The sequence below is a fragment of the Takifugu flavidus genome, chromosome 2, assembly GCF_003711565.1.
Source record: "Takifugu flavidus isolate HTHZ2018 chromosome 2, ASM371156v2, whole genome shotgun sequence".
NCBI classification, from domain to species: Eukaryota; Metazoa; Chordata; class Actinopteri; order Tetraodontiformes; family Tetraodontidae; genus Takifugu; species Takifugu flavidus.
Window position 1 is genome coordinate 4,551,132 of NC_079521.1, and position 20,265 is coordinate 4,571,396.

At 43.2% G+C, this 20,265-nt stretch overlaps 2 long non-coding RNA genes across 2 annotated transcripts; one reads left to right on the plus strand and one right to left on the minus strand.

The window, feature by feature from the left end:
* Nucleotides 1-5,645: 5,645 nt before the first annotated feature.
* LOC130519077 (uncharacterized) lies at nucleotides 5,646-6,322 on the plus strand. Its single transcript, XR_008948216.1, has 2 exons — nucleotides 5,646-5,767; nucleotides 6,053-6,322. It is a non-coding gene; the product is annotated as an uncharacterized LOC130519077 (long non-coding RNA).
* Nucleotides 6,323-13,645: 7,323 nt separating this feature from the next.
* On the minus strand, nucleotides 13,646-19,440 carry LOC130519078 (uncharacterized). Its single transcript, XR_008948217.1, has 2 exons — nucleotides 14,093-19,440; nucleotides 13,646-13,796 (listed from the first exon to the last, which is right to left on the minus strand). It is a non-coding gene; the product is annotated as an uncharacterized LOC130519078 (long non-coding RNA).
* Nucleotides 19,441-20,265: the final 825 nt, after the last annotated feature.

Below are 20,265 nucleotides of genomic sequence, written 5' to 3' on the forward strand. Positions count from 1 at the left end.
CACCTCCATCACCATCTAGGATGGAAAAAGCTCTGAGGGGTCCAGCGGGAGTTGCTGTTCTCCACCTAAAGTTATTAAATGTTTGTCATTGCTAACTATCATTCCGGGTGAATGGGATTATCTTTGCTGTAACCCATCTTTCAGCTTAAAAAAATGTACAAACTGGTGGACTTGAGTGGGAATTTTGAACAAATTCAATTGTGTCTTGCCTCAATCTCCACGGCAACCTCCTCCAGCAACGGATCCCATAGCCAGCCGTCACGTCCACTTCTCTGTTAGGAAACCATCACTTTCACCATAGGTCCTCTAGAAATGGTGTTTGTTGAGAAACTCATTAACATAAATATAATCGAGTAATAAAAATTTTACATGAATTTTTTTGTTAGTTTATTTTTGCAATATAGGAATTTGTCAGGGCAGAAATAGATTTTAGCTTTAAAGGCAGCAGGGAGCAGATTCACAGAAGCATCTGTAATCCTCACATTGGATAATCCAGGACGTATTTTGTGACCAAGAGGAATTGGACACAGCTTGGTGTGAACAATAAACCACACGTCATTCAGGAGACACAGCAGCACCGCCACGATGCACTGACACGTACACATAAATCCATCTTCTCTCCCTTCTTGTCATTGCATGTTTATAAGATTAAATTCCAGTCTTAAAGTCTTCTAGCTACAAATTATAATCTTCTCTGTGGTGAGGTCTTTTATCCCTCCACACCAAAATGGGGGTCTTTGCACATTCATCAGCTGACAAATCAAATCTAATCCCCAAATGCTGAAAGGAGTAAAAACACCCACCAATCTAGAGAATTTCTCAATCTTACCATGTAAGAGAGCTGATGTGTGCTGGCTTCATTAACCCTTCCTGTTGGGGGGACACATCGGTAGGAATATGAAGTAGTTCTGTGCATGGAATGGGAATTGCAGCCTGTTGTTAACAATGGATCCCTGTCGCAACTCCTTTATCACCACTGTCAACACTAAGCTAAACGTACAGTAACCAGAGCCTCTCCAAGCCATGGTTTCACACGTCTGGGGACAGCTGGACCCACAGAGCTGTCAAACATAGCAGAGAGAATCTCCTCTCCTGTCGTTGGGTCGACCTCTGCCAAGCTAATGGGTTGCTGGTGGTTAATGGCCCTTCCACATCTTCTGAATTACTCATTTAAAAACATGCTCCGGCTGTCAACATTAAACCCAATTTAGACGACATCAAATAAACTTTACACAGAACATTAGCCTAGCAGTTAACACACCCCGGAATTTCACATGCTAATATCTGAATATATCAGGTCTCAGCAATGTGAGACAAAGCAGAACATCAGGAGAAAAAAGACCCACTCGCAGGCCCAGACGCGGGTTATTGTGGAAGACAGACCGCAGACTCATTGTCTTATCAGCAGTATTCATCAGTAAGATGCAAAACAAACCCAAGGCGGTACACATTGTGATGGGCGGTAATCTCAACGTTTTTTTACTTAATAAAAAATGCACCGTTTAGTTATGCAGCTGTGCGGGGGTCGGCTCCTGGAGACATGACAGCACAGTTCCATCTAGGCTCGCATGTACTAACATTTTCTCCTGACATCTGCACGGGACAAGTGTGTTTAGATTCCAGAAAGCATATTTGGAATTTTTTGTTTCCCATTAACTTGTGGGTTGGAAGCTAATGGGCACATAAATATAAATGACCTTTTCTAATTAGTTTAGCTGACAGGGATAGATGGTGTTTTAGAACTAGAACTGTCTACTTGAGAATCACGGATGCTAATGTTGATGCTAGTGCCACATGGTATTTTTCTTACATTAAAAGGTCTAGACCTGAATCTTTTGTCTTGTAATCACTTAGTTTAATGCACCTAATTATACTCTTTTTGGATACACTGATTTTGTCCACATCAAGTCGATTTCTACAATTGAAAAAAACTACAAGAATAGATATACTGTATTCAGATATATTCAGTATAACATGCCCTCCACATGTATTCTCATCCAAGGGTAAAGGCACCTGCTCTGACAAGAGCTATGCACTACTTTATATGCATCATCACAAATGTCCAGCAGTAAAGAGGCCTCTCAGTCTGATTTGTTGTTGGTATTTAGCAAACCCCAAACTCCTGAAAGCGCCTGAACTGAAATCAAACAGAAAACATGGGGAATTACGAGCCTGTGCCATGCCTCAGTGGTGTCCTCTGATATTTATCAAAGGTACCATGAACACTTGTCCAGTCCATCTCAAGCATGCCAACATCGCATCTGTAGCACAGTAATTGAAATGTTTCATGCAGGCAGAATAAACTTTTTTTTTCTGGATTAGTTTTACTGATGAGTCTCCAAATGAACATGTGGGGTTTTTCTTTTTTAATGAGCCAGGATCATGAGCCAATAAGCCTTAAAATGAACATTTGTGCAAAACTCATATCAGAAGCTCATTTTAAAACCTAAAGTGACAATTTTCGGTATTTTGACTGTTAAGTCATGCATGATGAGTGCCTATTTGCTGCAGGTGAAGAATCCAACCAGTGTTCTGCTTCTGTGGCAGTCCTTAATTAACAGAGCTAACCCTCACCCTCAGCTCTGCCAGAATATGGCTATATGAAACCATAATTAACATGCTGCTACAGTAGTACCACAATCTACTTTTTTTTTTTTCCACATTTATGTCCGTTATTCTGTCAATGTTCAGGTTATTTCTGGAATTTTGGGATTTTGAGACAAAACAGTTGATACAAAGACTTAAATACAGAAACTTAATGCTGCTTTAGTGATGTAGTGTAAAACTGAATCACCCTTAACTTGTAAATCAGCCACTTTCTTTGTTAGGTGTTACTGCAAAAATCTAAGTGTTCTGCACAATTTATGCATGCAGCCTACAAATAATGCTGTTCTGAAATCCTAGAGCAAACACAATGACACATTCATCCATAGAGAACATCAGTGCTGACACTGCAGAGAGAAGGTTGCTCAAACTGGACGAATGTCAGAATTTTCTTGCCTGGACATCCTTGAAAATGGTGGAGCTGCTCATTGATAGGATGGAGACATCATCACTGAACAGGAATTATCTGGTCCCATCATGAGACCTGTTTTGTGTGTCTCATCAACCCACTAACAGACGTGCAGTTAATGCAGTAAACTCAGCCGGACCCCTGGAGTATTGGGTAGTTCTGAAACCACATGAGCTACTCTCATCTCTGTGTTTCAAATTTAAAGTCTACGAACATCAAAAAAAGTTTTAAAAAACTAAACTTGACATAAGTTCAAAGTGGATACATTCAACGTGGAAGCTCCACAGAAAGGGCAGCCAATAAAAGCTCCACGCACAGGCTTACATTCTGAGGTATTCACTGACATGAATAAAATGTCATATTAGAAAGCAGCCATGAAATAAATAGCCCACCTTGAAAACCCCCTTTTTTCCCAAGGTCTGTGATAAACTTTCAGTTCCGCCCCCCTGCCTCTATAGCCCAGCAGGCACCCATTTCACACAGCACAGGGTGACCACCCCCCTACCCCCGCTTTGTGTTTGTCGTTGAACCCACATTTGCATATGTTATCCACTCCCACCTCTTCATGCTTAGGCCTAAATTATTTAGTTTTCTTAAAATTTCATGACAATTGGACATAGTTTACAAATGAGTGCCGAGCAGAACATTTAAATACACATTCTTTTATGCAGGAGGCACAAATTATTGAACCAGAGCTGGTTGGAATGCTCCCCTTCTGTGGTGTTCATGTTAAATTAAACCATCAGAATTTACCTGGAACATGCACTAACATTAGAGTACCTGTCTTAGAGAAGTATACTTAAATAAATGCAATATTACTGATTATTAGAATGATAAATGCTGTTGTGATTGTAATGGGGGAACATGTAACCATGGAGACAAATTCTGACACTTCACAGCATGAAAACCACAGGTAGGCTTTACAGCAATAACACTTCCATCATGTGTAATAAGGGGAAGTCTTCTAAATAGCAGGAAGCAATTATTAATACACCACTGAGTCTCCTGCTGTGGGATGTCTAAACATTTACTATACAAACATTGATTTGGTTCTTATTTATGTACTTTTCTGATGTATTTATTTACACATTTGTGAGTGAAAAGGTGCCTTATTCTGGATCCACATGAAGGATGTTTTCAAGATGTGCCTTTTTAAATTCATTTGTTTTAATGTATTTCAAAATTCTAGTTGGTTGAGTTCTGGCTGACATCTAGGATCTGAGGTGTCTTCTAACTGCGCTAACTTGGACTTTTCTAGTTTTCTTTTACAGCTGGAAACCCAATTATAAGATTAAGATGGTACAAAAACCTCATTTAAAATCTATAACAAGAAAACTAATTTATCAGAACTCAACATCCTTTTCTGAACATTCATTGCTGCTGTACTCTTTATGATGGGTCCAATGTTAGATTTAATGCATTCATCATGCTTTGGTGATTTAAACTTCCTCTGCAATACAGCTGAAATTGAATGCATTGTTTACTGCAGCACAATTTCCATGTGATTCACTGCTGTACGTCCCCAGTGTCTAATGTATCTTTGATATGGTAAACCTCATAAGTGCTTCATGGCCCTACTCCTACTGCAACCCTAAATCTGATTTCTGTCCTATCTGGATCGTTGAAAATCTGTTTTCATGTAGTGTGAATAGCACAAATCCAGTTATCTTCCAAGAACGATTCAAATCACCTCTGGAGGTGGTTTCAAATGAGCTCCGACCATGATTCAGCATATTCAAATATTGCTTATTTGTTTGCAGAATCAAAACCTCTCTGCTTGTCTAGCTTCTCTTGTTTCATTTTTGGCTTTTGAGAGAAGTTCTGATGCAGGTTAAACTGCAGACAACAGCCAGCATGTGGACTAACGAGGTTGAGCGGATTGGAACATGATATTTAGCAGCAGACACCAGTTTACCCCTGACTGCACCTTGATAAATGAATCTTGGAGATGTGCACTTGATCTGTAATCTCTCTGACCCACTGTGAGATTACCTGTTCTCCGGTAATCACCTGACAGCTCTGCAAAAACCCCCTCCATACCACAAGCACTACCACACATTTAAACTTCATCATGTGACTTTTTCAAGACCAAACACTGAAGCAGGGTCTCTTTTATTCTTCTGGCCTCAGACCTGAAGACAGAATTGGGTTTCATTATGTCATTTTAGTTTTTGTACTATATCTTAAACAAAGGAAAGCTGAATATCAACGTGTGCACACTTTTTAATACAAATTTGAATCTAAAAACAATGGGAGAAATGGATTCAGCGCAATTCATTTTATCTTTGGAAAAGTGGTAATCTTATTGGAGTTTAAGCCTTTCATCTCCATAATTGTGGGCCAAAAACGCACATGTGTTTATTCAATTATTCACTATATTAAAATGTCCTATGAAAGGGCGGAGGTAATGAGTTGACTAATACCAATTTTTTTACGGTCCCACCATAATCCCCAACACACATAAAATACATGGGTTGTGCATTTTTCCTAAGAAGCCCTGGACCATAAATGAGCAGGAAGTTGAAGGATGATACGTGTAATAACTGAAGTCATCTGCACATCCCAGCAGACTGCTGGATCACATCTGCACCATTAGAATCTGTTTCACCTGCCATATTAACTTATAAATTAAGTCCATTGGGCCAGATTCACGAAGCGTTCTTACGAACAAATTTGTTCTTAAGTCCCACTTACGAACAGTTGACGAAGATTGTGGCATTCACCAATTTCTTCTTATCCTGGATTTATTCGTAGGTAAGAACAAATCCTACGAACACTCAGGAGTACTCTTGCGCACATTTCAGTGCCGACATGTTGGCATGGTTGTGTTTTCTTCTCTTGTGCAGTTCAATAAAATTCAATATTACAATGATAATTCTGTCATATTTATTTATTTATTTGTTTATTTCCTATTTTTGGTGATTTACGGAGAATTTTAAAATTACGTAAATGTGCCAATGACTTAACATTAATCAACCAAATTGGAAACCATGCCAAAACTGTCTTTTTATTTGATTTTATCTTGATTTATTTTATTAGGGGATCGAGGATATGCCCTGGTTGTTGACACCACTGACCAACCCTCAGACTCCACAGGAGTTTTATTCAATCAGATGCATGCGCGCAGTCGCTCCACCATTGAACGCACCATCGGCATGTTAAAGGGGCGCTGGATGTGTTTGGACACAGAGCCACAACCTCGTGAGGATGTGCGTCCTGACGCAATGATGGGGCCAGACTGCAGGCACGCGGTTCACGTTCGAGCGCGATTAATTGCCCGTTTGTGAATAAAATGCATTATTGTCACAATCCGAGCACAGCTTTTACACGTTTATTTTTTTTTACATTCTTCTTTTTTTACATTCTCGTTGATTTCTTTAAGCGTGTTGGCTATAGTCATCAGGGTTGAGGCAATTTTATCAAGCGTGTTAGCCATCCTTTCTTGATTGTTCAACACGGCGTCAGAAATCAGGCGTGGAGAGGCAAGCTTTGGGCATTTCGCTTTGGGCATTTTGCTGCTTTTTGCTCCGTCTACAGGGTCCTGCTGCAGTTCCTTTTATGGGCATTAGTGGGCGGTGACTTATGCTAATCGTATGTTAATTAGACTCACCTGGCACGCGCTTTCAACTTACGAACAGATGGCATTCATCAATCTAAGAACACAGCTGCGAACAATTCTGGGGCTTACGAACGCGTTGATGAATCCGACGTAGGGTTTTCTTAAAAAACTTCTTAAGGACAACTTAAGAAAGAATCTAAGAAGATTCGTAAGAACATATTGGTGAATCGGGCCCAATGATTGGAGCAATGCCATTAGGATTTTTCAGTTGTAATATCTAGACGTTATACTCTGATCACACACAGAGCTACTCTGGAGTCATTGTGCTGTTCCATTATTATGTTTAATTTACTGTTTCTTATCTAGGAGAGATTCTTCTTCTTTGGAAACTCTTCTGGAATTGTTAAACCTGTTCACAGTAGAGTGTAAATATACCTGACACGGTGTTAGATGTGGACACAAACCAGAAAACCACCACAGCCATTTTTCACCAAATCCAATACATATAACTCAGGTTTCTGTCCCAGCAGCTGGTGACAGAGGCCAGATGTCACAGCTCAACTGTTGTGAAAGAAACTCATTTTAAAGTCAGCAGGATTTGGGGAATAAGTGGAGTGTGAGCTGGTGTGGAAGCAGCTGTCAAATTTCCATGATCGGAGGTTATGTGTGTGTGTGTGTGTGTGTGTGTGTGTGTGTGTGTGTGTGTGTGTGTGTGTTAGAAAGTATTTTAAAAAGTCATTATACATTTAAAAAGTCAGTATGATGATCACTATACTTAAGTACAGGATTAGAATTATGTAGGGGGATTAGGGGTAATGACATGAGATATATTATTCAAATTAGAAATGTTAACTTTGATAATTTTCGAATTTAGGAAAGAAACTACATTTCCATGTTTAGAACAGGCTGAGCTTTCTCTCTGATAATACTGTAGCTATCACAGGAGGTGGACCCCTTGGTATAATTCCCAAAATAGGACCGTCAAGGAGAAAGTCCGAAGATTAGAAAGGAAGCAGTATTTTTGAAAATAAGATCATTATCATCGAGCCTGGAAAGACAGTCTGCTAGCTTAGAAAAAGTCCCTCCTTAACGCCAGTATGGCCAATTCTTCAACTTTAATTGAAGAAAGCCACAATAACCCCACGGTTCTTTTCAGCACTGTAGTCAAATTAACTCTTACAGTACTTTGGATCCAGATATTCACTTCTACACTTAGTGTTAAAGACTTCTTAGTTAAAAAAGGTAATCATAATATCCCAACAGCTGCTAGAGCTAGACCATCATCACATTTGTGGACTATAGGATCAGACAGGCTCTTCAATGAGCCCTTGAACTCCTTTAAGCCTAAGAACTTTTTGGAGATGTCGTCTTTCATTCAAAGATCAAAGTCCTCCACATGTCTTTTGGTTCCCATTTCAGCAGGATGCTCCACATGTTCTACCAGTCGGTCATGGCTAGCACCATCTTCTTTGCTGCAGTGTGCTGGGGTGCAGGCATTAAAGCTAAGGACGCCAACAGACTTAACAAACTCATTAAAAAGGCAGGGTCTGTTGTTGGCTGTAGACTTGCAAACTTGGACGAGGTGGTGAGGGACAGGATGGTGTTGAAACTGCGGACAATCATGGACAATCCCTCCTACCCCCTCCATAACACAGTGGACAAACTGAGAAGCAGCTTCAGCAGCAGACTCCTGCAGCCTCGCTGCTCTAAGGAACGGTACAGGAAGTCATTCCTGCCGTCCGCCATCAGACTGTATAACTCATCCTAACCCAGCCAATAACAATAACTGTGTAATGTTTATGTTGTAATTTTATTTCTATTTTATTCTATATTTATGTATATATGCTTATAATGCTTATAATATGTATATATTATATTATGTATATATTATATATATATGCTTATAATATATGCTGTATATATGCTTATAACGTTCTAATCTTATCTGTATTTATTTATTCTGTTTCTATACTTTGTATAGGTTGCTACTACAATTCAATTTCCCCACAGGGATGAATAAAGTACATCTTAATTTTAATCTTAACAAACTTAATGAAGTCTATTTCACCATTGAGTGGCCCTTCTCTCCTTGACCAGATCACTTTTTCTTAAGCAGCATGTTATGTACCTGCATTTAAAAATGACAAAGGCAGTAACCAAACAGTTGCTTGGATCCTGATTAGGCCTCCATAAACCCTTTCACACTGCATGAAAATGCGTTGTCCTGGGTAGAAGCGGGCCGTTTAGACACTGTGCAATGGTTGTCGCGGCATTTCATCCTAGGTCAAATGACCCTGCAATCAACCCGGGAACTTAGTTGGACAAAGTTGCCTGCGACATGAAAGGAGTCCTGCATTGTCCTGCTAAATTACCCACTGACATTGGTGTACCTGCCTGTCGCGTTTGGATTTTGTCAAAAAGATGCATCATATACAGCTTGTGTAGTAATATGACGCTGCTTTTTATCGATCAGGGCAGCAACCTTGCACGATCTTGAGATCTGTGACCTAAACTTAGCAAATGGGACAATATTGGAAAATACTTAAGCACAATGCTGACCATCGACCCGCTGACATTCATGCTGCCCATTGTTTATCTCGCAGTGTTCTGGCACACATGAAGGTGTAATGATGAAACGATGACGAGCACCTGCAGAGACAGTCTGTTTGGAATGTTTCAGTCAGGTTTTAGAGCTCATTACAGGATAGAAATAATCCATCCATCCATCCATCCATCCATTCTCTACCGCTTATCCGGGGTCGGGTCGCGGGGGCAGCAGCCTAAGGAGAGAAGCCCAGACTTCCCTCTCCCCAGCTACTTCCTCTAGCTCATCCGGAGGGACCCCCAGGCGTTCCCAGGCCAGTCGAGAGACATAGTCTCTCCAACGTGTCCTGGGTCTTCCCGGGGGTCTCCTACCGGAGGGACATGCCCTGAACACCTCACCAGGGAGGCATCCAGGGGGCATCCTAACTAGATGCCCAAGCCACCTCATCTGGCTCCTCTCAACGCGGAGGAGCAGTGGCTCTACTCCGAGCTCCTCCCGGATGGCAGAGCTTCTCACCCTATCTCTAAGGGAGAGCCCAGCCACCCTACGGAGGAAGCTCATTTCAGCCACTTGTACCCGTGATCTTGTTCTTTCGGTCATTACCCAAAGCTCATGACCATAGGTGAGGGTAGGAACGAAGATCGACCGGTAAATCGAGAGCTTCGCCTTTTGGCTCAGCTCTCTCTTCACCACTACGGACCGGTGCAGAGTCCGCATTACTGCGGACGCCGCACCGATCCGCCTGTCGATCTCCTGCTCCATTCTTCCCTCACTCGTGAACAAGACCCCGAGGTACTTGAACTCCTCCACTTGGGGCAGGATCTCCTCCTTGACCTGGAGAAGGGACTCGCCTTTTTCCGGTTGAGAACCATGGCCTTGAATTTGGAGGTGTTGATTTTCATCCCAGCCGCTTCACATGCGGCGGCGAACCGATCCAGTGATAGTTGGAGGTCACGGGCCGATGACGCCAACAGGACCACATCATCTGCAAAAGGCAGGGACCCGATCCTGAGGTCACCGAACTGGACCCCCTCAACACCATGACTGCACCTAGAAATTCTGTCCATAAAAATTATGAACAGAATCGGTGACAAAGGGCAGCCCTGGCGGAGACCAACCCTCACCGGAAACGAGTTCGACTTACTGCCAGCAATTCTAACCAAACTCGAAAACCACATTGCTCCTCCTGAATCCGAGGTTCGACTGTCCGGCGGACCCTCCTCTCCAGTACCCCTGAATAGACCTTACCAGGGAGGCTGAGGAGTGTGATCCCCCTATAGTTGGAACACACCCTCCGGTCCCCCTTCTTAAAAAGAGGGACTACCACCCCGGTCTGCCAATCCAGCGGCACTGCCCCCGATGTCCACGCGATGTTGCAGAGTCGAGTCAACCATGACAGCCCTGCAACATCCAGAGCCTTAAGGAACTCCGGGCGGATCTCATCCACCCCTGGGGCCTTGCCACCGAGGAGTTTTTTGACTACCTCGGCAACTTCAGCCCCGGAGATATGAGAGCCCATCTCCAGGTCCCCAGGCCCTACTTCCTCACTGGAAGGCGTGTTGGTGGGATTGAGGAGGTCCTCGAAGTATTCCTTCCACCGATCCACAACATCCCGAATTGAGGTCAGCAGCACACCATCACCACTATACACAGTGTTGACAGTGCACTGCTTCCCCCTCCTCAGACGCCGGATGGTGGTCCAGAACCTTTTCGAGGCCATCCAAAAGTCGTTCTCCATGGTCTCACCGAATTCTTCCCACGCCCGGGTCTTTGCCTCGGCAACGGCCGTAGCTGCACTCCGCTTGGCACGCCGGTACCCATCTGCTGCCTCAGGAGTCCCACAGGCCAGTAAGGCCCGATACGACTCCTTCTTCAGCTTGACAGCATCGGTATTGCCGCCACGACAGGCACCAACCACCTTGCGGCCACAGCACCGGTCAGCCGCCTCAACAATGGAGGCACGGAACATGGTCCACTCGGACTCAATGTCCCCCGCCTCCCCCGGGACATGTTCAAAGCTCTCCCGGAGGCGTGAGTTGAAGCTCCTTCTGACAGGGGACTCTGCCAGGCGTTCCCAGCAGACCCTCACAACACGTTTGGGCCTGCCAGGTCTGTCCGGCATCCTTCCCCACCATCGGAGCCAACTCACCACCAGGTGGTGATCAATTGACAGCTCCGCCCCTCTCTTCACCCGAGTGTCCAGAACATGCAGCCGCAAATCCGATGACACAACCACAAAGTCGATCATCGATCTGCGGCCTAAGGCGTCCTGGTGCCAAGTGCACATGTGGACGCCTTTATGTCTGAACAAGGTGTTTGTTATGGACAATCTGAGATGAGCACAGAAGTCCAGTAACAAAACACCACTCGGGTTCAGATCAGGGGGGCCGTTCTTCCCAATCACCCCTCTCCAGGTCACACTGTCATTGCCAACGTGAGCATTGAAGTCACCCAGGAGGATGAGGGAGCCCCCAGAAGGAGCACTCTCCAGCACTCCCTCTAAGGACTCCAAAAAGGGTGGATACGCTGAACTGCTGTTTGGACCATAGGCACAAACAACAGTCAGGATCCGTCCCCCCACCCGAAGGCGAAGGGAGGCTACCCTCTCATCAACCGGGGTAAACTCCAATATACAGGCACTGAGCTGGGGAGCAACGAGAATTGCCACCCCTGCCCGTCGCCTCTCACCATCGGCAACTCCAGAGTGGTAGAGAGTCCAACCCCTCTCGAGATGACTGGTTCCAGAGCCCTTGCCGTGCGTCGAGGTGAGGCCAACTATATCTAGTCGGAACTTCTCAACCTCGCGCACCAACTCAGGCTCCTTTCCCACCAGAGAGGTGACATTCCATGTCCCTAGAGCCAGTTTATGCAGCCGGGGATCAGACCGCCAAGGTCCCTGCCTCCAGCCGCTACCCAAAACACAATGCACCCGATAGAAATTGGGTGATAGAAATAATGCTTGTTAAAATTGCTAATGATCCTCTTATAGCTTTAGATAATGGGCTGCTTTCTATGCTGGTTCAACTGGACCTTGGTGCTGCCTTTGACAGTTGATCATAACGTCCTGTTACAGGAACATTGGAATCAGAGGGACAGCACAACACTGGTTTAAATCATATGTATATACCAGTTTGTTATATAAGGTCTTTCTTCTTCATGTATTAGGGTTACTGATGGAGTTCAACAAGGTTCTCTACTTGGACCAATCCTTTTCACTCAGCTATATTTATCCATGAAACCAGATGAGACAGAACAAGACCACTTAATTCAGACAAATTTGAGGTCACATTATTTGGTTCTAAGCCTGTCAGGGAAAGATTAAGATAAAATAAGATTTACTTTATTCATCCCTGAGGAAATTAGGAAAATTGGGAATAGGGAAATTGAATTGTAATAGCAGCATTGACATAAAGAATATAAATATAGTATATAGACACAAATAGCAGCAGGTATATTTACGTAAGCATAGAAATAGAATAAAAATAAAGTACAAATAAGATTAGAACGTAATCATAGAAATAAAAATAAGATTAAATTATTACACATATTTACAGAAGCATAAAATAAAATAGAAATAAGATTAGAACATAAACATAAAATTAAGAATAAGATAAGATTAGACACCAAGAAAAGTTAAAAAGAACAATAGGGTGTGAGGATGGCTGCCGCCTGAGACAGCGCCATCTTTTTTTTTGTAATTAGGTCACATCATTACTCTGATGGTCTCTCTAATTTCTCTGTAAGGAATCTTTTAGTAACCTTTAAGAACTGTTATATCAGGCCTTTTTTCTTTTGTGAAACACTACAGAGATCAGGAAAATACTGAGCGGACAGGATGCTGGTAAGTTACCTAATGCATTTGTTACTTCCAGGCTGGACTATTGCAATTCATTATTATCAGGATGGACAAACAATTCTTCGAGAAGCCTCCAGCTCATCTAAATTGCTTCAGCCAGAGTTCTGACAGGTAGTGACAAAAGAGATCACTTTATTTGTGTGTTTCTCTTCATTGGCTGCCCATTAAATCATGAATCGTTTTTTGTTCAGCTCCTCTGAGGTCAAGCTCCTCCTTAAGATTAGAATTAAAACTTTACTTTTTGAAAAATTACATAGTCAGTAAATCTTTAGTTTAGCTATGTTACCATCGGCTGAGGCTGTACAGAAACCAGAACAACGAACAAGTGTATGTCACCCTGATTTTTGATTTTTGGTATTTCCATAGCCATGTTTATCATGTAAGGAACAATCTAATGCAGTATGATGTCAGACCCATTCAGATGGCTGTACCATTTCTACGCCTTTTGCTACAAATCTGCCAGTTTTTCAATGAATGTGTTAAAGGTTTACATTAGATGTTGCATGCAGTGAATCATCTTAGGCATGGCTGTGATGTATCTAGACATTTTTTAGCCCACTTTTTTCAAGTGATAGCATTTAAAAACATCATTAACTCCTTTTGTGGATTTGCCCATCTCATTGAGGTTGACATAGTGATTGTTATGGTTCTTTTAGAATTGGACCCCAATACTGACAAGTTTCAAATGAGGTTTTAATAGAACGAAAAAAGGCCCGAACAGTGGAATAGGAGAAGAAAAGTCTGTGGATGAGGAACACTCTCGGAATGGAAAAAGATCCTCTAGTACGTGTTTCCCTTCTCAAAAGGAGGGAAGCGTGGTGACCTTAAGAGAGGAGCAAAAATCAGCAAGATTACTAATCTTGACTTTAGGCAAACTAGATCTCTGAGCCTACGTTTTACCGCTAAACTGGTGAAAGGACAACACACTGGTGAGCAACAGGCTTAAATAACCAGTTATGAGTAATTGGCTGTTGATGTAACTATCACAGCAATGGGAAAGTGTCGTAAGCACGCCCCCTGGAGAGAGAGTACAGCAGGAAGACCCAGGCCCTTTTCTTAGGAATTAACAACTTGGCATCGGCAGACTATATCCTACTCATTGGGAACTAGGCTACTTACCATAAGTCTGTAATGATGTAGCTTCTGTATAAATATAAAGGCACTGACGTCATCGTTGAGTGAGGAAACTGTCAGAGAATGTCAATGTTTTTGTTTTTGTTTTTTTTTAAATCACCCAAACTGCAATAGAATGTAAAAAAAATTGTCCAAATTAATTCCATATTGCAAGATTAACTATTCAAATATTAAAATTGTTAAATCATAAGCAAAGCAGCAACCAATATAAAAGACGATTTCTTGAATGAAAAGCCAGTGATAAGCAACTGTTGTTATGTTTGGATTTTTCAATAATTTGTCCTGGGGAAAATCAACATTTACTGACTGAAAAATTTCCCTATTGTCATTTACAACTGAAATATAACAATTGCGCCATCTAGTGGGGAATATTTGCAAACGCAACTCTATTTAATCAGTTTATAGTTTTTTTACGTTCATTATTTACCATTTTAGTGGTTTGTTCTTTATTATTAAATTCTTCCGTTCGGCTTTGTCATAACTAAAAAAAAAGCCGAACCCACAAATTATTATATACAGTAGACATACATGTATATATGGACATCACTCTGTATCTACAGTCTAACTCTGTCCCGTCATATTTGACAGCTTTAAGCTGGCTTTAGGATTCTAGCTTCCCACTGATGGACCTTCTGGTGACGATAAACCTTATCTGACCATATCTGCACGGGGTCTCTGGAATGTGAGAGAGCAAAACAAAACATATCTAATTAGATCTGATTAATTTCCAGATTACTGAGTTTTTTGTCGAACAAAATCGACTTAAAAAAAAAAAACACTGTAGCAAGTGGTTAATGCTGAACTGCCCCAAGAAGTAGAGCTACATTGGTTATGGTATTCTCTGAGTCTTAGTTTGCTCCATATTCAGCCAATTGCATTGATGCAGAAAAAAAGTTGTGTTTGACCAGCATTTTAGAGAAGTTATATTTAATGTAGAATCCTTCAACTGAGGCCAGTTTTGATTCTGTCATGCCTGGAAGGGAAATAAAATTACCATTTTTAATAAAGACAGAACTTTGACTTGGTTTGGAGCTTTTCTTGAACAGGTTTAACACATAAATATTCTCACTTCTGGGAAAATTCTGTCCAATCTGGAGCGACACCACCCCCTGTTGGGGATAAGCAATGTCACCAATGTCCCAAATCACATAACTAATAATCAGATTTTACTCTATAATACATTTATACACAAATATACCTGGTGCTTCACTACAACAATGTTTAATGGGTGCATGATTGTCACGATGAGAGGCCAAAAACAAATTTAAATTTTTTTTTTTAAAATAAAATAAAAAATATATTAAAAAAAATCTCTTCCTCGCCCTCCTGGGCGGTGCTGCCTTCAGACTCGGGCCTTCTACCAGAGGCCTGGAAGTCTGAGGGTTCTGCACAGGACCTTAGCTATTCCTTGGACTGAGCTCTTCTGGACAGAGGTCTCTGATGTGGTTCCTGGTATAATTTGGAGCCATCTACTCAGCTTGGGTGTTACTGCCCCTAGTGTCCCAATCACTACTGGGACCCTGGCCTCTATTGCTCTGGTGCTCAGGGCCTGTTCTTGTGCAGCCATGGGTAGTGCCTCTGTGCTGTCTTTCAGTCCGGCCTTTTCCAGCCACTGGTATGTTTTCTCAATATCAGCCACTACCTTAATTTATGCACTACCATGCAGGGGCTTATCCTTCCATGATAAGCCCCTGCATGAAGGGGGCTTGCTGGGCTTTTGTTGCCTGAGGCAATCACTCAGCACTTGAGGCATTCACTCAGACTTGGCCTTTCTGGACTGCGAAGTCAAGATCACTGAGGACAGAAATCTCACCATCGAAGTCTACAGAAAACCTACACATACCGACCAGTACCTCCAGTTTGACTCTCACCATCCACTGGAACATAAGATGGGAGTGATCAAAACCCTCCAATACCGGGCCAAAGAAATACCCACCACATCCCAAGGCAGGAAGAAGGAACAGGACCACATTAAGACAGCACTCAAAACATGCGGCTACCCAACGTAGACGTAAATTTGGTAAAGTTATTATTCACGTCGGAGCCAACGACACCCGGCTTTGTCAGTCGGAGGTCACCAAAATTAACATAGCAAAAACGATGTCGGACTCCGTAGCATTCTCTGGTCCCCTCCCCAATCTGGCCAGAGATAAGATGTTTAGCCGCATGTCATCGCTTCATCGCTGGTTGTCACGGTGGTGCCCCGAAAACCAGGGGGCCTTTATAGACAATTGGAGCACTTTTTGGGGAAAACCTGGTCTGATTAGGAGAGACGGTGTACATCCCACACGGGATGGTGCCTCTCTCATTTCTAGTAACTTGGCTAATTTTATTAGACCCAAAGTGACCTGACAATCCAGGGTCCAGACCAGGATGCAGAGTTGTAGTCTTACACACCTCTCTGCTGCTTCCATAGAACCCTCATCCACCAACAATAACATATTTAACTCTATAGAGGTAGTCTCTGTTCCACAGTTAAAAGTTCACCAAGCACAGAGCAGGGGAGCAGTCAATCACCATAATCTTATTAAAATTAATACTAAAGCACAAGTTGGAGAAATTAATATCACAATTAAGTGTGGACTGTTAAATATTAGATCTCTTTTGTGTACATCCCTGTTAGTGCACGACCTGATAGCGGATCATCACATTGATTTATTCTGTCTAACTGAGACCTGGCTTCAGCAGGAGGAGTATGTTAGCTTAAATGAATCTACTCCTCCTACCCATCTTAATTATCACATTCCTCGTGTTGGGGGAGTGGCAGCAATCTATCACTCCAAGTTATTAGTTAATCCTAGACCAAAATATGGCTCCAGTTCATTTGAAAGCCTGACTCTTGGCATCACCCATCTGAACTGGAAAGCAGAAAAGCCACTTCTGTTTGTAGTTGTATATCGGCCCCCTTCTGGGCCACATTCAGAGTTCCTGTCTGAGTTCTCTGATTTCTTATCTGACTTGGTCCTTAGAATGGACAAAGTCATTATCATTGGAGACTTTAATATCCATGTAGACGTTGTAAATGACAGCTTTAGAAATGGCTTCATTTCATTACTTGAGTCAGTTGGTTTCCTCCAGCAGATAAACCAACCAACTCATAGCTTCAACCACACCCTATAGCTAGTTCTGACTTATGGTGTTGAGGTAGAACATGTGTCAGCGTTCCTTCAGAACCCACTCCTGTCAGACCATTCTTTGATCACTTTCACATTTATGATTAAGGATTCTTCTACGTATGCTCAGAGCACAGTCTTACTATAGCAGATGTCTTTCAGATAATGCTGTAGCTAAGTTTAAGGAAGTGATCCCTGTGCTAATCCCAGGACCACCGTGTGTTTTCCCAGGGATAAATCATTATAATCTTAGCCCTGCTGAGGTTGACTCTATTGCGGAAGGTGCAGCAACCTCACTAGGAATCACGCTTGATTCTGTTGCCCCCCTGAAAAAGAAAATAGTAAATCAGAGGAGGTGTGCCCCCTGGTATAATTCACATATCAGGACCCTCAACACACCTGTTGAAGGATGTTTTACCATTGATAGGCAGTTCTATCCTGGACCAGATGAATGGTTCTTTAGTGACAGGTTATGTACCCTGGTCCTACAAGGTGGCAGTGATTAAGCCATTGCTTAAAAAACCATCACTGGATCCTGACGTATTAGCACATTATAGGCCAATATCCAACCTTCCTTTTATCTCTAAAGTTCTTGAGAAGGTGGTGGTGACTCAGTTACTGCGGCACCTGCAGAGAAACAGCCTGTTTGAGATGTTTCAGTCAGGCTTTTGAACTCATCACAGTACAGAAACAGCACTTCTTAAAGTTACCAATGATCTTCTCAAAGCTTTAGATCATGGACTGGTCTCTATGCTGGTTCTGCTGGATCTCAGTGCTGCTTTTGATACAGTTGATCACAGCTTCCTGTTACATAGACTGGCCGGGGTCTCTGAGAAGTTTAGGAGGATCTTCCAGAAACATGACATACCGGTTCAGTTCAAACCCAGCAACACTCTCAGACAGAGGTTGGTACACCCGAAGGACAAGATACCAAGATACAAACAAAGTAATGTTGTTTATGCTGTACAGTGCCAGGAGGAATGCAAGGAACTATACACTGGGGAAACCAAACAACCTCTCCACAGAAGAATGGCACAACACAGACGTGCCACCGCTTCGGGTCAAGACTCAGCAGTCCACTTACGTCTAGGAGAGTGGGCACTCCTTTGAGTACTTTGCCAAGTACGGATACTGGCCAGAGAAGACCGCTGGTTTGAGAGGGGTATCAAGGAAGCTATCCATGTCAAATTGGAAAAACCATCCTTAAACAGAGGTGGTGGGCTGAGGCACTTCCTATCACCCACGTACAATGCAGTCCTCCACTCCTTCCAACAGCAAAACAAACGTTCACACCATTCCAGGAGACCTGGTGACTCACCACCAAGTGAGCCAGCAGACAAAGGGGAGACACCTCAACCGAAACTAGATGAACGACCCTACCAACGACCCTGCCAACGACACTCAGGTGACCACTCAGATCATTAACATGCCAATGGTCCACAGGGGCTATATTTTCAAGCTCTGTCCCCAGTGAGTTCAGAACTGAAGAAGCCTTCTGGATAGAAGGTGAAACATCTACAAAAGAGAAGAAACAGAGTCCAGTTGACAGAGAAAACTACCTTGGATACGATGACCTGGATGATTGAGAATCTACACAGACAGCTAACACACAAAGTACCAGACGAATCTCTACTGGAGGACATGAACACGGCACTGTCAACCATCCCTACCACTACCATCACTGAGACCAATCAGCTGATGTACGCAGCGGCAACGGTAATCCTACAGATGCTTGGCTATAAGATGAAGAGCATGAATAGCCATAAGGAGCAAATGGCCCCATGGAGGAGAAGGCTAGAGGCAAAAATCATGGCAACACGGAGAGAAGTCAGCCTCCTAACAGAGCTGAGTAGAGGCATGAATCCAAGGACAGAGCGGCCCAAGAAGTACAACAAACTGGTCATACCTGAGGCACTGGAGACTGCTAAGCAAAGGCTCACTACCCTGGCTACCCAACTAAAGAGGTACACAAGAGAAGTAGAGGAAAGGAGGATATACAGGATGTTCTCCACAAACCCGGCAAAGGTCTACTCTCAATGGCAGGCAACAACATGACAACAGACCCCCCCAGGCCTGAGAGGGAACAATACTGGAAGAGTATCTGGGAGAAAGAGGCTGCCCAATGGCTGCAAGAACTACACACCGAGCACAGCCAACTCCCAGAACAAGACCCAGTAGTCATCACCTTAGCAGACATCAAAACAAGAGTGTCCAAAATGAAGGGCACAATACCGTCCAACTACCGGCCCATAACCTGCCTCAGCACAACATGGAAGCTCCTATCGGGCATCATAGCGGCTAAGATCAGCAGGCACATGGATCAATACATAAGCAGAGCACAGAAAGGCATAGGGAACAACACCAGAGGTGCCAAACACCAGCTACTGACCGACAGGGCAATCACCCAGGACTGTAGGACGCGGCACACCAACCTGTGCACTGCCTGAAGAAAGCCTATGACTCAATGCACACATGGATATTGGAGTGCCTAAAGCTGTATAACATCAACAGGACACTAAGAGAGTTCATCCAGAACTCCATGAAGCTGTGGAACATGACATGGAGACCAACTCAAAGCCAATAACGCGGGTGAGCATAAGATGTGGCATATATCAAGGAGATGCTCTGTCTTCCCTGCTGTTCTGCATAGGCCTAAACCCCCACACCCAGATCATCACCAAGAGTGGCTATGGGTACCAGTTCCGAAAGTGGAACAACCGTCAGCCACCTCCTCTACATGGATGACATCAAGCTGTATGCCAAGAACAAGCGTGACATTGACTCTCTGATTCACCTCACTAGGATCTACAGCAAGGACATCGGGATGTCATTCGGTTTAGACAAATGTGGGCAGATGATATCTAGAAGAGGAAAGGTGATCACAACTGATGGGGTTGAACTACCTGAAGGGAACATCACAGATGTGCAGGACAGTTACAAATACCTGGGGATCCCGCAGGCAAATGGTAACCATGAGGAGGCAGCTAGGAGGTCAGCCACAGCCAAATACCTACAGAGGTTAAGACAAGTCCTGAAAAGTCAGCT